This window comes from Oryctolagus cuniculus, chromosome 3, assembly GCF_964237555.1.
Source record: "Oryctolagus cuniculus chromosome 3, mOryCun1.1, whole genome shotgun sequence".
Taxonomy (NCBI): Eukaryota; Metazoa; Chordata; class Mammalia; order Lagomorpha; family Leporidae; genus Oryctolagus; species Oryctolagus cuniculus.
This window is the reverse complement of record NC_091434.1, coordinates 178,301,781-178,319,971: the sequence shown is the minus strand read 5'-3', so window position 1 is coordinate 178,319,971 and position 18,191 is coordinate 178,301,781. Positions and strand designations below refer to the sequence as shown.

Below are 18,191 nucleotides of genomic sequence, written 5' to 3'. Positions count from 1 at the left end.
ATGGCATGTATAACCCCAGTGAAGCAGTTTCAACATCATTTGATGTTTGACACTTTTGAGTTAAGGTAACTCATTAAATAAATCAAATGTTCATATAAAAGTTTTGATAAGATTCTAACTTTCAAAAATGACTTTTTTTTTCCTAGTTTGAATTTCAATATCCTACTTTGGTTTAATTCTGAGGAAAACTAATGTTAAATTTTGTGTTTTTACATGTAATGTAGCACTCCATTTGAGATAAATCCAAAGATAAAAGATTTTGTCATAATCCATTTGAAAGTTTCAGATTTAATATAATAGGTTGTCCTAAAAATAGGAACCAATTTTCATTATTTCTTTCACACATACTTTATCTTTTCAATAAGACTTCAGTGTTAAAGAGTGGGGGGGGTCCATGTGTATTTTTTTTAAAGATTTTATCTATTTGAGAGGCAGAGTTACAGACAATGAGAGGGAGAGACAGAGTGAGGTCTTTCATCGCTGGTTCACTCCCCAGATGACCGAAATGGCCAGAGCTGAGCTAATTTAGAGTTAGGAGCCAGGAGCTTTTTCCAGGTCTCCCACATGGGTTCAGGGGTCCAAGCACTTGGGCCATCTTCCACTGCTTTCCCAGACCATAGCAGAAAGCTGGATTGGAAGAGGAGCAGCTGGACTAGAACCAGCGGACATATTGGATGCCAGCGCTGCAGGCAGAGGATTAACCCACTGCGCCATGGTGTCAGCCCCTGATATGTACATCTTATTTCATCTGCAGTAACTCATTTAGGTATTGAGAACACAGGTAGGTCATTGTGTTAGAGGATGTTGATGACAGGCCAAAATCTCTTCCCATCCTCATCAGCTCGACACATCTGCAGCTATAGCTCTGGGTTGCACTCATCTCTGAAGGGTCGTCTTCAGTTCTTGGGTGTTACTTACCTGATGGTCCCTGGGAGATCATCCACTACTATGAGGGTGTAAGACGCCACCATTGACTGATTGTGGTGAGGACGTGACAGTCTGGCCTCCTTTCTCTTGGAGAACACTGCTGTGAAGTGATCACGCTCCAGACCCCCTGTTATATCACACTGATCTTCATTTCTAAACCTGAATCTTTTCCTAGTGTTTCCCATATGATCATGCTTTTTCTCATTCACCTCCAGATTTCTCTTGGGAATCACTTGAAATCGTTATTTATGCTCTATTCTCCAGCATGAATGAGAGAAATTTTTGAAAGCAGATTTAGAGAAGAAAGGTAGGAGTGTGAAGACATAATGATGGCAGATGCATGAAGAAAAGTTAAAGTCAGTTTATAGGACTTTTTAGCTATTTAGAGGTTAATGATATTTTTGTCTTTGATATCATCTGTAATCCTCTTTACTGTATAAAGATAATAATTAAGATAAAAGTGGAATGCACTTACGCATAAGGTTCTCAGTGGTGGCCACAGCAGTTGTTTTGGTGTTTTCTATCTGTTGGTTTGAAGCTAGGAGAGTAAAGTGCCCACCACTTTCCTGAGAGTGCATTTCTCTGTTTTTCCCAGAAAAAAGACACAGCCTGTGGAGGGGGAGGCTGTGACTTCCTGGAGTTTGTCTGGGTCTTGAAGACTCTGTGTTTTAAGTAGGCCACTTTGAAAGCTGCATTTACTCCTTCAGGCCCTTAGGGTATTATTTAGTATACTTTAAGGATAGCTTTAGTAAATGCAAAACTGGTGAATGACTCTAAGTTACACACAAGAGACCTGACTGAGAGAACACAACTTCCAAACATGCCGCTTGGAGAGGAGAGCCGCTGGCACCGTGAGTGGGTGGCTCAGGCTGTGCAGGTGGCAGGGGCCAGGACATCATGGCTCTGCCTTGCCCGTTTTGGAGCGCAGAATGACTGGGGCTGGCTTCATTGTACTCCCTCCTTTGTGTGACAGAAGCATATTTTATTAAGTGATAATTCAGATGTGTGAAGGGATTAATGGGGTTCCCCTCTATTTTGTAATGGATGAGATGCTATCATAGTCTGGATTCATGATCCAAATGTGAGTTTAATAATTTCCCATCTTTAAATAAAGTCCAATGTATTCTGTGCCTTAGTGCATGGCATTTGTATTAGCTTTCTGGGGCTGCCATAACAAAGCTTCACAAACTGCTGAAATAACAGAACTCTCTAATGTCACTGTCCTGGATCCAGAGTCTGAGACCAAGGTGTAGGCAGGGTCAGAGAGCCACAGAGAGAAAGCATCTGGTCTATGCCACAGAGAGAAAGAATCTGGTCCATGCCTTTCTCCTAGCTTCTGGGATTCTAAGGACAATTTTTTTTAGTGTTTCCTAGCTTGTAGAAGAATCACTGCTGTCTTTGGCTTCATGGTAACATGACATTCCTCCTCTGTGTGTTTCTCCAAATATCTTTCTCCAAATTTACGCCTTTTCGGACACTGGTCATATTGAATTAGAACCAAGTTTAATTATATCATTTAATTTGAATATCTTTAAAAAGATTCTATTTCCAAGTAAAAGCACATTCTTAGAGACTGGGAGTCGGAAATTCAATGTATGAATTTTGGGAGACACAATTCAACGCTCAGCATCAGCATTATTAAAAATAGATTGTGTTGGCTGATGCTGTGGCTTGAAATCACATTGTCATGCTTAAATCAAAATTATTTTAAGTCAGAAGGATAGCATCAAATTACCTACATTGACCTAATAAGTGACTCAAGTAGGTGAAGAATGAGATGGTAAATATATCATTTTAATAAATGGGAGTTGATATCATTCTCAGGAGATTCAATTATTGGGAATGGAAAGAGCTATGTTAAACTGCAGAAAGTCTAGTTAGCTTTTTTTTGCTACTTGCAAATGGGGGCTGTTGCTTTTTAAATTTTTTATTTTCATTTATTTTAATTGAGAGATAGAGATAAAGAAACCTACTACCCACTGGTTCACTTCCCATATGCCTACAACAGCTAGGAAAGGCTCAAGTGGAAGCCAGGAGGTGGGAACTCTATTCAGACCTCCTAAACAGGGGGCAAGGATACAATTGCTTGAGTCACCATCTGCTGCCTCCCCAAGTATGCAATAGCAGGAATCTGGTATTGGGGGTGGAATTAGGACACAAACTCTGCACCCTAAAATGGATGTAGGAATCCCAAATGACATCTTAAATAGATTTCCTCCACGAGAAGGCATTGTATAATCACGCATGGTAGAGCAGTAATATGAGATCTTGAGTCATACAACATGTAAATTTATTGCTAGCTGCTGTCATCTTAAAATGTTACTTAATTTCTTTGGGTCTTAGCTCTTGCATTTAGAAAAGGGGGATGATAATTATGCTAACCCTGTAGGTTTCTTATGAAGAGAACAAATTATGATGTTTTATGGTAGCAGACACACTAGTGCCCTATTAATATGGTATTACCAAAAAAAAAAAAAAAAACCACCATTTTAGCTGAGTCAACTTGTATAACATTTTTAAAATTTAAGGTTCCATGAGGACAATGTTGTCAAAATATCTATATCCACAAAAACACATATATGAACATATATGTGTGCAATCCTTTATTAGTCTATTTCCAAATGTCCATTGTTGTTTAACATAAGCATTTCTCTATTAGGCATTATGACATATCTTTGTAAGTTATTCTTTTTTCTTTGATAGGTATTGCAAACCACCTCATGATACATAATTTAAAAATGCTACAAACTGACTGTAATTAAAGCAGATATTTAAGCAGATGAAAGATTTTATAAACTCAATATTATTTTGATAAATGAAAATATGGAAGAGGTGGATCAGCTGACAACAAACGAACAGAAAATTGACAAGTAGGATAGGTTCTCAGGGAAGATATTTGGTGCAGTGGTTAAGCCACAGGTTAAGATGTCCATGTTCCACATCGGAGTGCCTAGGTTCAAGTACCAGCTCAGGCTCTTGATTACAGCTTCCTGCTAATGTGCCTTCTGGGAGGCCGTAGGTGAGGGCTCAAATGCTTGGGACCCTCCACACAGGTGGGAGACCTGTACTGAGTTCCAATCTCTGAGCCTTGGTTTGACCCAGTCCCAGCTGCTGTGGACAACTGGGGACTGAACCAGTGCAGACTCTCTCCCTTCTCTCTCCCTCCCTCACACCATCCCTCCCTCCTCCTCCTCTGTGTGTCTGCATTTCAAATGAAAAAATTTAAAAGGACAGGTTCTGCAATAAAAATTCTAATACCAAGGAAGAAATCAAAAGTTCATTGGGGAAGCTGATAAAAATATTTCTCTTTTAAAAAATGACCTACTTTTTGACTGAAGTGTGAAAGCTAAATGTGAAGTGTTCCAAATCATGTCGTCATATAATTTTGTTAGATATAATTCCTATATCAGTTCACACTTTGTTCTGGAACTATACCTTTAAATTATAATGTTTAGGTAAATGTAAACTTAATGATTTATCATGCTTTTTGTCTCATTTTACAACATGAAATTTTTTGTTAATTCAACTGAAATTTTGGGTCTTGTAGTAAATTGATTCACTTTTAGAATATTATTTCCAGTTCAATTAAATATAGATAAGAAGTTCATGTAGTTTTTTTTCTTTTTCTCTTTCTGACATATAGATTTGACTTACATGTTACTAAAATATATACATTTATGCTTCATTTTCTTCAGCAAAAATATTCATAGGATCTACAAAATGATTGTGTAGAAAGTGTTTTTTTTTTTGGTAATTCTTTTATATGTTGACTTGGATCAAAAAGCTATTCCTGTACTTTTGTTTGCTTATTTTAAATAATATTGGCTGTTAGAATTTATGATATTAAGTAGGGTGGTCATCTGCAATTTTGGCACGGGCATGTAGTGTTTAAAGATGATTAAGTCTCATTTAGGTTGCATGGAAAGCAACTTTGCATTAAGATGATTTTATCTTTTTAAGAAGTTAATAAAAACCTGCTTAGAGATATATTTCATTATTAATAATACATATTTATCAATGGTTTGGCAAATGCTTACAATGAAAAAATTACCACCCAATTATTAAAACTTTCTAAATTTTTTAAATGTTGAATGAAAGAAAAATGGAAAAAGAAAAGGAAAACACATACTCCAAGGTATGCAATACATGTATATGACAGATATCGACATTTGGCTTTATGTTCCCTGATACAGCTTTTCTTCAAAATTCATTATTTCTGATCTGACTTAAAATATTCTCTGCTGCCATTTCAAGACCTCATTGTGCAGAAGTGATTCTGTTGATGAAGTGTGTGTGTCCTCAGGCATTTTTATTAGTTTCCTAAGGCTAACATAGCCAATTACCAAAAATTGGGTAATTGAAACAACAGCAATTTACTCTTTCACACTTCAGGAGGACAGAAACCCGAAGTCAAGTGTCATCAGGACAGCTTTCCTCTGGAGGCTCTGTGAGAAAACCTATACCATGCTTCACTCCAAAGTTCTGTTGGTAAACAGTGTATGTTGGCATTCCTAGGCTTATAGATATATATCACCCCAATTTCTGCCTCTGATATCAGATGGCCTTCTTTCTAGTGTATCTGTGTCCCTGTGTCTTTCTACAGCCTTCTTATAATATATCAGGTGTTGGACCTGCGCTTGGCTAAATCTCCACCTGCACTTGGCTAAATCTCCACCTGCGGCACCGGCACCTCGGGTTCTAGTCCTAGTCAGGGCTCCAGATTATGTCCTGGTTGCTCCTCTTCCAGTCCAGCTCTCTGCTGTGGCCCGGGAGTGCAGTGGAGGATGGCCCAAGTACTTGGGCCCTGCACCCCATGGGAGACCAGGAGGAAGCACCTGGCTCCTGGCTTTGGATCAGCGCAGTGCGCTGGCCGGGGCAGCCATTTTGGGGGGTGAACCAATGAAAAAAGGAAGACCTTTCTCTCTGTCTCTCTCTCTCACTGTCTAACTCTGCCTGTCAAAAAAAAAAAAAAAAAAAGAAAAAAAAAAAAGAAAAAAAAAAAAAAGAAAAGATACCAGGTGTGACTTGGAGCCACCCTAATTCAGTATGACCTTATCTTTACTAAGTGCATGCAATGACTCTTTTTCCAAGTAAGGTCACATTCTGAGTTTCTGGCTGCACATGGGTTTCGGAGGGACACTGTCAACACAAGAGTACGTGTTCTGACTTTATTTTGATTAGATAAGTATATAATGATTAACAGTTCATAATATAGGTTTAGTGTGCTTTTAAACTTAATGATGTACATGTTTAAAAATTAGTAATATATACATTGAGCTAGTTTCTGTACTATTTCATTTCTTAATAAAATTGGTCATCAACCCATTCTTTTATTAATGAACAGGGGGTTTCTGATTGTTGTCCTTACAAATTATAATGCAAGGAACATCCTTATCCATGTCTCTCCCCATGCATGGGTGAAGATTTTCTAGAGTAGATATCCAAGCAAAAAAGTAGGGCTGAAGTCAGAAGACAGACAAATTCTATGTCTCCGTACACACACAAACACCACATTTTAAAACTTCCCTTTGACTTGGAGTCGAGTCATACAACAATGTTTTGATCAGAGAAACGAGATACCCTGTAAAAATACCTTGAGGCCTCCATTCTTTTACTTGCTCCTCCACAAAGATGGATGCAAGACTCGAAGATGCAAGGCCTCCAAACCGAAGGTGAAGTTGCCGCTGGGCAGTCACTGACCACAGCCCCCTGTGAGAACTGCCTGATAGGAACATCCACAGTTGTGTGTTTAACTGAAACTTCGGGGGCTGCAGGGCAGCTGGCCTTATGTGCACAGGCTAGTACACATAGTGGTACTTTGTGCAGACATTTGATGCTAGTAAAAGCCTAGGTGACGAGGAAACAGGTAGCACACCTGGATAGCTAAGCGATGCATGTTGACAAAACATTTGGTGGAACTGTTGCTTACAGAATCCTGGAAAACAGGCTGTGTTCTTGTTCCGGGGAGACCGTTGGAAAGAACGTATGTTCAGATGTACTGGTTACTATTAACTGTATTACAAGTAGACGATGACCTCAGCATGAAGTGGCTGGTTTACAAGAACTGATTAAATATAGAAATTTGGGCTCTTGCAGTTAGGAGAGGCTGCGGCTTCCCTATTTTCAGTGAAAGTAGGTGGAATTTAAAAACCTGATTTCAATGAAGGTCCTGTGCACTTGATAAATTGAATTAAATTATTTAGACTGAAATAAAAATTATGGCTTGACTTCTCCATATAGTTGTTTTTTTATCATGTTTTTTCCCCCTCAGGTAAACAGAATATGAAGACAGAGAAGGAAAGAAAAGATTTTCAAAATTACTCATTACTAGCACTTCGAATAATGATCAGCAAATAAAGATTATCAAGCCTTTGAGGAAAGCTATATTGTCTAACATGAAAATCTACCCTAAAAATGACTTGTATCATCAAGATAGAAACTGATTTTGATCTACTAAACTCCTGTGAAGAAGTCAGTTTTTATTTTTTAATTTGAAGACAAAGAGATGTGCACACAAAGGCAGGGGGTTAAGAGGGAGACACACACAGATCCCATCCCTAATCTACTCCCCCAAACCCTAGAAAGGCTGAAACTTGGCTGAGACCAAAGCTACGAGCCAGAATTTTAACCCCGATCTCTCACATCAGTGGCAGGAACCCAGTCACTGGAGCCATCACCATAGTCTCCCAGAGTCTGCATTTTCAGGAAGCTGGAGCCTTGACCAGAGCCGGAAATTAAGCCTGGACACTGCAGTGGGGATGCAGACACCTTTACTAGTAGGCTGACCACGTGCAGCTTTTAGCTGGAAAGGCCCTCAGGCTAGCATGCTCCCACCTCTTCTTCAGATGTAGCTAAAGAAAATTATGGGGAAGGTAAAGGCTGTGGGAAGCAATGCAACAAGAATTACATTGATACACACGAACCCAGATCTCTCAGGCTGCACTCTTTCCCTTAAGTTAGAAGCAGGAGACTTTGTTCAGACCAGTTGAATGTATGTATAGCTTTGATTTGCCACTTCTTGTCCTCACTCCTGGAAACAGCCCGGGTGGCCCTCTACATTCTACCCTTCATCTGTTCAGTTGCACGGGGAGGACTCATGGTTGCCAAGCCACAGGACACAATGCCTGGTTTGCATTATCGTCCAATGCAGGAGAGCTGGCAGGCATGTGGTGCCAGAAGGAACTGTTTGGTAGAGACTTTCTATAAGAGATCTGGGGGCTGTTGGTTGTAGTAGCTGGCTGTTTACCATGATTAGCAATCACATTGCTATTTTTTCTAGAACTTTCAGATTGATCTCCAAATTAGCTGTATTGATTAACATCACTCGGGGTGATACAAAATCTTTTCTTTTTTATATCTATAAAATAGCATGCCATTATAATTCTAGTTGTGTATCCTAGTTTAATAAATAGTTTATAAATCTTTTCATGTTTCTTTTGGGTATTTTACCTTGTTCTTATTTAAATTGTCTATTCTAATATATTCATTCAACATTGGAATAGGTTTTTACTTATTATTTCTGGTTTAACAGGATGTATTAAAATCCACAGTATAGTTTATAAAAGGGATAACATTTTTTTCCATCATGATTCTGTATTTTTATTTTTTTCTGTATGAACTACTCTAGTTTTCTGAAATTTAAAATTTTAATGTATACAAATATACTCTGTGATGGCCTTTGATTTAAATACCAAGCTCTATTCCAATTCTATTTTTGGTATTTAATTTAAAAGGCTTTTCTTGGGGTCAGCTTTGTAGCACATCAGGTTAAGCTGCCTGCATCCCATATAGGCGCTGGCTGGAGCCCTGGGCGCTCAATTTCTAACTTATTCAGCTTCCTGATAATCACTTGTGAAAGCAGGGGAAATGGCCTAACACCTGGGCTCCTGTCACACACATGTGAAACACAAATGAAGCTCCTGGCTTCAGTACGTCCCAGCTCTGGCTGTTGTGACCACTTGGGGAGTGAACCAGCAGATAGAAGATCCATCTCTCTTCCTCTCTAACTCTTTTAAATAAATAAATCATTTTAAAATGTTATTCTTATCCTAAATTTATAAAGTTTTTAATTTCTTTTCTAAAACCTTAATTGTTCTTTTTGTATATTTCAGTTTTTGATCCATTTATTTGTTCTTTAAGTTTTGACTCCAATTGAAACTTTGGGTTGTACCTGCATTGGAAAGCTCCATCCATCCCTAGCCAATTTACGATGCCACCTCTGCCATGCACTGGATTTTCATATACACATGAATCTATTTATTCACTGTGCTGAGAACTTTGGCAATCTGCCAAGGGATACAAGCATAACATTCCCTTACTTTCTTCCTAGGTTAGAGTCTGTGTTCATTGGGGTTTAATTTCTAGCTTCACTCAATACTTCCTATGTTAACCTCCTGGAAGTACATGGAGAGAAAACTTTTCAACAGTTCTATACAGCTGATAACCAGATTATTTGTGTGGAATGCTGGGCTGGACTTGTTTGCCCTTTCAGTCTTGTTATGTGTACCCTTGATTTATGGGAAACTTTCTTAAATTATTCATTATCCGATTTTTATGATCTCTTTCTGGAAATTTTATTTCTCTTATGCATACTCTTTTTTTTTTTTTTGACAAGCAGAGTTAGACAGTGAGGGAGAGAGACAGAAAAAGGTCTTCCTTCCATTGGTTCACCCCCTAAGTGGCCACTATGGCCAGCACACTGCGCTGACCTGAAGCCAGGAGCCAGGTGCTTCTCCTTGTCTCCCATGGGGTGCAGGGCCCAAGCACTTGGGCCATCCTCCACTGCCTTCCCGGGCCACAGCAGAGAGCTGGCCTGGAAGAGGAGCAACCGGGACAGAATCCGGCGCCCCGACTGGGACTAGAACCCGGGGTGCTGGCGCCGCAGGCAGAAGATTAGCCTATTGAGCCTCAGCGCTGGCCCTGATTCACTCTTTAAATGCCCACTCTGCCAGGGCTGAGCCAAGCCTAAGACAGAAGCTGAGAACTCAGGTTTCCCAGGTGAGTGGCAGAGATCCAATCACTTGAGCCATCACCACTGCCTCCTAGGATTTGTACAAGCAGGACATTGGAATCAGTGGCCAGAGCCACATTCTGAACCCAGGTACTCTCCTATGACACTTGAACACTATAAGAACTAAGGTAAAGTACCACACTTCCACAGTTCTCTGTTGTAGTTTGGAGAGCCAGGTTTAAAGGCAAGCCTTGAGCTTTTTATGTAGCTGTACGTGACTGTTTCTTCCTAGCTGAGGACAGCGGGGCTATGGACCTTGTAAATCCAGGCCCTTCCGACTTCAATCACTCATGATTTAGTGCCATCTTCCTGTATCTAAGACTCCAGTGATTAACATGAGTTCAACTTTTAAAATTTCTATTTTCCCTGTGTATTACCAACAGAGAAATAGGGGCAGCTTGAAAGTATTTGGGCTTCTGCGGAGGTGAACAAGTCATATTTTAGACATTCATTCCCTAAAGTTTTCTTTTAAGTCTGGTATTTCCTTCCTCCCTCTTTTCCTTTCTTCTTTTTCTTTCCCCCCTCCTTCCTTCCTTCTCTCCCTCCCTCCCTCCCTAATCTCTCTCTCTCAGTCAACATTCTGGGTGATATCCTATGTATGTAACTTGTTTTTGCTTGTTTTCATTTTGGGTTAATGACCATTATTTTCTTTGTCTCTATAATCTAAGAGAACATTTGCTGACACACCTAGAAATTCTGATCTCTTGAATGCCAATTTGCTAAACTTGTGACAGAATAAGATGGTTCTCTTTCCCTTGAGTAAAATCAACCCACTGTGGTTTCCTGACTTGTGGATGCACTTTCTCATATACATGACAGAATTTTCAAGGAGAACGGTTATTATATATTAAGAATAAGAAATGGGGATAATTACTTGATGGGAAGTCATCCTTGATTAAAATGTTAACCACCAGCTTTGATCACTATGGCTAAGAAAGCAATCGGAAATATGGGCAAATGTTTCTATGAGAGCATACCCACTGCAGTAATTTTTTTAACTTTTATTTAATGAATATAAATTTCCAAAGTACAGCTTATGGATTACAATGGCTTCCCCCCTACCATAACTTCCCTCCCACCCGCAACCCTCCCCAATCCCGCTCCCTCTCCCCTTCCATTCACATCAAGATTCATTTTCGATTCTCTTTATATACAGATCAGTTTAGCATATATTAAGTAAAGATTTCAACAGTTTTCATCCACATAGAAACACAAAGTAAAAATACTGTTTGAGTACCAGTTATAGCACTAAATCACAATGTACAGCACATTAAGGTCAGATATCCTACATGAGGAGTAAGTGTACAGTGACTCCTGTTGTTCATTTAACAAATTGACACTCTTGTTTATGGCATCAGTAATCACCCTAGGCTCTTGTCATGAGTTGCCACAGCTATGGAAGCCCTTTGAGTTCACCAACTCTGATCATGTTTAGACAAGGTCGTAGTCAAAGTGGAAGTTCTCTCCTCCCTTCAGAGAAAGGTACCTCCTTCTTTGATGACCTGTTCTTCCTGTTCTTTCCACTGGGATCTCGTTCGCAGAGATCTTTCATTTAGGTTTTTTTTTTTTTTTTCTTCCCCCCAGAGCGTCTTGGCTTTCTATGCCTGAAATACTCTCATGGGCTTTTCAGCCAGATCCGCATGCCTTAAGGGCTGATTCTGAGGCCAGAGTGCTGTTTAGGACATCCTCCATTCTATGAGTCTGCTGTGTATCTCGCTTCCCATGTTGGATCGTTCTCTCCCTTTTTTATTCTATCAGTTAGTGTTTACAGACACTAGTCTTGTTTGTGTGCTCCCTTTGACTCTTAGTCCTATCATTATGATCAATTGTGAACAGAAATTGATCACTGGGACTACTGAGATGGCATTGGTACATGCCACCTTGATGGGATTGAATTGGAATCCCCTGGCACATTTCTAACTCTACCATTTGTGGCAAGTCAGCTTGAGCATGTCCCAAATTGCTCATCTCTTCCCTCTCTTATTCCCACTCTTACATTTAACAGCGATCACTTTTCAGTTAAGTTTCAACACTTGAGAATAACTGTGTATTGATTACAGTATTCAACCAAAAGTATTAAGTAGAACAAATAAACAAAAAAAAAATACTAAGAGGGATAATGTATTAAGCTGCTCATCAACAGTCAGGGCAAGGGCTGATCAAGTCACCGTTTCTCATAGTGTTCATTTCACTTTAACATGTTTCCTTTTTGGTGCTCGGTTAGTCGTCACCGATCAGGGAGAACATATAATATTTGTCCCTTTGGGATTGGCTTATTTCACTCAGCATAATGTTTTCCAAATTCCTAACAGGGATCACTTTTCAGTTAAAATTTAAACACCTAAGAATAGTTTTGTGTTGATTACAGAGTTCAACCAATAGTAGTAGAACAAAAAAAAAATGCTAAAATGGATAAAGTATTACATTGTACATCAACCGTCAGGACAAGAGCTGATCAAGTCACTGTTTCACATAGTGTCCATTTCACTTCAACAAGTTTCCCCTTTGATGCTCAGTTAGTTGTTGCCAATCAGGGAGAACATATATTTGTCCCTTTGGGACTGGCTTAATTCACTCAGCATGATGTTTTCCAAATTCCTCCATCTTGTTGCAAATGACCGGGTTGCATTGTTTTTGACTGCTGTATAGTATTCTATAGGGTAATATTTTTAATTATTTTCAACAGGGGATTAGCCTAGTGAGCCGTGGTGCCGGCTTCTCTTATGCGTTCTCTATAATTTCCTTAGATTGCTTTGCAGTCAGTCTTTAGTACTAGGTTTACATCTAAAAGAAATAGATTGGAAAGATGGCTTATAGGTATGTTACTTGTAACAGAAAACAATAAAAACAATCCAAATACCTAATAATAGAATAATAAATTGGGATATTTGTCCATGACTAATATACAGCATTTAAAATGATGAAATAGTTACCCAGAATATGAATTTATCTCTAAGTAACTAAAGGCAGGAAGACAGCACAATTCCTTTTATGTAAAGTCATAAAAGTCAAAGTTAAAACTACTGTTTTCTTAGAAATTTATGTTTTTTATGACACCTATAAACAAATTAAGAAGGCAAACACCATTCAGCTCCAAGAATTCCTGCAGAGGAGTTTTCAGCGCTGACTTATTAGGATGATAGTGACTTAACATCTGGGGTTAAACCACTGAACTATGTTTGTGTCTCACAAATTTTAAAGTATGTGCACAATATCTCAACACGAAAATGGATAAATAACAACAAAATCTTGATACAATTTTATCACATAATGAGGGATAATCTTATGCAATCTGAATTGCAGCGATTTCCTTTGCTGGTGACTGGATTAGAAAATAGACTATGGTAACCTAATTTGTATAAAAACATGTAATCAATCAAGAAATTCTACCTTTCATCTGTCTTCATAATGATATTTTATTACACCATTTAACCTTTTTTCCATATAATAGGGATTTATATTTTCTGCCTAGAAATAAGTGAAGTCTCAGTAGAAGATAAGATACAAAAAATAATTGAAGCAAAGTGGATACCTATTAAATAGCACTGATTTTACCTTAATATCTCTGAGGAATAAGAACTACATGTACATTTTATATGTATTTAAAGGTTAGACACTTATATTCAGGTAATTATAGAGTTAAGTTGATCTTACTCATTGTTAGCACATTATCATCATTGGTCCATTTCAGAGGTTTACCTTATTTTTTTTAAAGATTTATTTTATTTATTTGAAAGACAGAGAGAGAGAGAGAGATAGAGACAGAGAGAGAGGTCTTCCATCTGCTGGTTCACTCCCCAGATGGCTGCAACGGCTGGAGTTGCGCCGATCCAAAGCCAGGAGCCAGGAGCTTCTTCCAGGTCTCCCACGTGGTTGCAGGGGACCGAGGACCTCGGCCAACTTCTATCGCTTTCCCAGGCTGTAACAGAGAGCTGGATTGGAAGAGGAGCAGCCGGGACTAGAACTGGCGCCCGTATGGGATGCTGGAGCTTCATGCCAGGGCCTATATGCCTATATGGGTGCCAGGTCTAATCCTGGCTGCTCCACTTCCAATCCAGCTCTCTGCTATGGCCTGGGAAAGTAGTGGAAGACAGCCCATGTCCTTGGGCCCCATACTCACGTGAGAGAACCACAAGAACTTCCTGGCTCCTAGCTTCAAGTTGGTGCAGCTCAGGCCATTGCATCCATCTGGGGGCGTGAACCATTGGAGGGTTCTGCTTCTGACTGTGAATCTGATTTTCAAATAAACAAATCTTAAAAATAAAGCAATTAAGAAAAAAATATAGACCAACATAAGGGGGCCAATTTTGCTAAGTGAGGATAACTTTGTTGTTAGAATTTACTTATTTATAAGGCAGAATGACAGAGAGAAAAGGGGAGACAGGGAAAGAGTGAGATCCATCAGTCTCCCATCTGCTGGTTCACTCCCCATGGCTGCAACTGTGGAACTGGCTGAGGCCCAGTCGAGGAGTCCAGAATTCCATCTGGTGTCCCGCCTGGATTTCAGGGGCTAAATTACTTAGCACGTCTTTCCCTCTTCTCTAGGCACATTAGCAGAGGTTGGATTGGAAGCAGAGCAGATGGGATGCAAACAAGAGCTATTATAAGGGAAAGTAGCATAGCAGGTAGTGGCTTAGCCTGCTGTGCCAAAACAAGGGATCAAAAGTGACTTTTATAAAACTTACGTTAAGATAACTTTTCAAAAAAGCATGCATAATTTTGTGGGACTACGTCTTCATCTCCAACTTCTGTGTCATCTGCGTGTTCATCCATTCAGCAGCCTATCCACCATTTGTAAGACTAAGTGCCAAAGACTCAGGACACAAGACCTGTCTAAAATTAAATTCAACTTCTCAACTCCTAAGGTGGTTCCTGTGCTCCTGTTTGGTTAATAATATCAGCATTCTCCCTCAACATCAAGGGTCCATGGCTTTGACTTTTTATCTATGCAATCAACTCCTAAAACCTTCAGGTGGTCATAAAATTGTCCTAGTTTAAAATTAAGCATAAACCTCCATTCACCTCACTTTCCATCCTCACAGCCACTCAGATATGCTTACCCTGTTACTGCAGCCATTTAGTAATTGTTTCCTTACTCACACTTATCAAGTGCATTTTCAGTTATCTTTCTGCAGATGAAATCTATTTATATCACTCAAATGCCCACATTTTCTGCTAAGGTTTCTAGTGCCTGTATATATACAAACTTCTCAGTCTGACAGACTAGACCTTTCAAAATAGCTTCCTCATTTACCTTTTCGGTTCTAATTCCCAGTTTCTGGGCTGGCACCCTATGCCTTTCCCTTGGCAATATATATATATATATATATATATATATATATATATATATATATATTGCGTTTAAGGTATATCACTTAGTACCAAGGATAATGGTATTTTGGTTAAGTTATCTCCGCCAACTCAAAATGAACACTGATGTATCAAAATAACTGAAATGTTGTCAGCCTTTTGGAAAAAGCAAAGTTATCCATAAAACTCAGGCTATAAAATTTAAGGATAATGTATGCTGTGATTCTTTTTTTTTTTTTTTTTTTCTTTCTTTACTGTCTATTTATCCACAACATGAGGTCAAAATTGATTACAGCCACTCTAAATGAACTCGGGCTATGCACTGCTCTGTTAATCATCTACAGCACTGTCACACTGTAGACCTCCTGACATTCACTGACTGACTGAAGGATGCTTCTTGAACATAGCTTCAGTGATCTGTTTATGAAGAGGTCTACTGGCTTTTCTAAAGATGCAGTAAGGGCATTGGTGAAAACATATTTGTTAGAGTCTTATTCTAATCTAAATTAGAAGCAATGGAATTTTATAAAGCAGTTCTTAGTAAAGACTTCTAGACTGTTAAAACTAGTCATCCTACTTTAGTGGAGTAAAGTAAGTTCTCAGAGTGATAATTTGAGCAACTCATAAAATAGCAAGAAATTTTCTTTATTGGACTAGACTAGTGCAGTAAATTCTCTATAAAAGATTTTATTATGTATAGAAACATCACCTGTTTTTTTGAAAAAATATTAAAGAATATGAATTTGCCAAACTTACTAAGTCCTTTTTTTTTGGTGTCTATAAAGTGCCTTCAAATTTAAATGTAATTCCCATGTACTAATAATGTCCCCTTCTCAGAATTATATTATTTGCTTTTTGGGTCACAGGAAATATTTAAACTGCCGAAAACACTAACCTTTGTTATATCTTAAAAGTGCATTTGTAAAATGTGACTTTGATGAAAACCTCATAATTTAAAACATTTAAAGTATGTAGGTTAGCATTTTCAGTACTACCTAAATATATCCAATAGAGAAAGCTAAATCAATGTTAAGAAACGAACATTCAGTTTACTTTTCCAAGGTTGTCATTAGTGCTTCACGTTTAAGTTTTAGCTTTGAATGCCTCACAGATTAATTCATATCTAAACATAATTCCACAATACTATAACACTGATTAGGCAGTTTTCCCAAGCCTGAGAACATCATGTTCATCTAGTTGTGAGGTCTTGATGCTTCAAATTTAAACTCATGGAAACATCATGGAATCCATAGCTCAGGGTTATGAAAAAAGGCTTTAGAGTTTTGTTGTTGTTGCTGTAATAATCCTCCTTAAATAAACAACAAAATACTCCAACTTATCAGACAACTGTGAAATAATACTATAAAATGTGAACTAACTCTTCAGGTTAAGTTTCATAATCATAGGGATGTTAAATGTTAATTTTGAGTGGAAAAAGACAAATCATTACTAATAGTTAAGAAATTTAAATGGCAAGAATGTATATGCAGTGACCCCAAGTTTACTTTTTTTATGCATGTAACTACTTTCCCAGAATTCCAATTATGGTAACTACAGTGTTGAGACACTCTTGGAGTTTCCAGACACCCACTGTCAAGACTGATCTGCTATATCTTGCTTTTTCTTTAAATATACTATCCAAGTTCATATTGATTTTGCTTATAAGTTAACTTTCTCAAATTAGTCCACCTATGATCCAAAAGTTTGGTCCTATTGTCCTAATCAGCTAATATATCTTTAAATGAGCCAGAGCTTGGGTCTATGTAGAGCAAGGTGATGTACAATAAGAAAATATTATTTCAAATATTAGCTGACCAGATCAGTGAAGTCACTTTCCGTTTGCTATTGCAACTCCATTTTACTTAATTTGAAGATAATTGATATTTTAATTCTTCAATTTTAAAAGAAAATTATAGCACTGAATAATTTCCTCTATATGGAAAATAACAATGATACAAATTTATGAATTAAGGAACCATTTCAGGAATTGTTGGAAGGTGAGTTATGCTATAGTAACTAGCTTCAACTGCCATGCAGTATGCCCAGACAATCCATTTCAACTCCCGAACATTCAGTTTCGAACACTTGTTTGATGAGTGCTCAGTTAAGCACTTCAATACAAGCTCTTGCTAGAAGGTCAAATCTCTGCCATTTATTTTGGTATGTTTCTGAAGTCATTCTATTCCTTCTGTTAACTCTAAATACTTCTGTGCTTGGATCTCCAATGCAGTGATAGACAAAGCCAGCACAGAGGCTTCGTTTTAGAAAATATGATCCTGCAGTGACATGCCTTAAGTTGAGCTTCCAGTCTTTCAAAATTAAGGCTATTTCCCCTTTCAAATGGCAAGTTATCTTGAATGAGTGAATAAGAGTTGCAGAAACTGAAAGATACTAGTAGCTCTGACTTTCCAACACAATTTCTCCAATACAATCTTTTCCATTCTCATCAAGCCTGAGACCATGAAAAATATACTGACTTATCCAGATCAACTCAGTTGCCAATGGGACATTCCTTTCCTCTTCTACTGATTTTTACAGCAAAATAAAAACAGCCCAGACTGACACATCCAAGGTGCTTGGGCTGTACCTTCATTTTGGACAGGAATTTGTCCAGGAAATTCATAGCTAGAGAAAATGTTTGTGTCAAAGCCGAAAAACTGAGAGTAAGATCTTTTACTTTGAAGTCACTCAGTTTTGTAGTCATCTGAGATCACTGTTGTGTGCAGACTCAATAAGTCTCAAGCCACAGGCTTTTGGTTGACATCTAGACATCTAGACCTTTGGTTGATATCTTCCAACAGAGTGTTCAGCAGTGTAGCAGTTTTTGAGTCAGTTGTTGTCAGTACTTATATCATCTTGATAGCAGCTGTAGCTCCTCAGTGGTAAACTCCCTCCCCCGACCTGCTCTCACCTCACCCAATGATATCAGATACAAGAGGTCTAT

General features: G+C 38.4%; 1 pseudogene; it reads right to left on the bottom strand.

The window, feature by feature from the left end:
- Window positions 1–17,214: 17,214 nt before the first annotated feature.
- On the bottom strand, window positions 17,215–17,694 carry LOC100355038 (cyclin-G1 pseudogene; annotated as a pseudogene).
- Window positions 17,695–18,191: the final 497 nt, after the last annotated feature.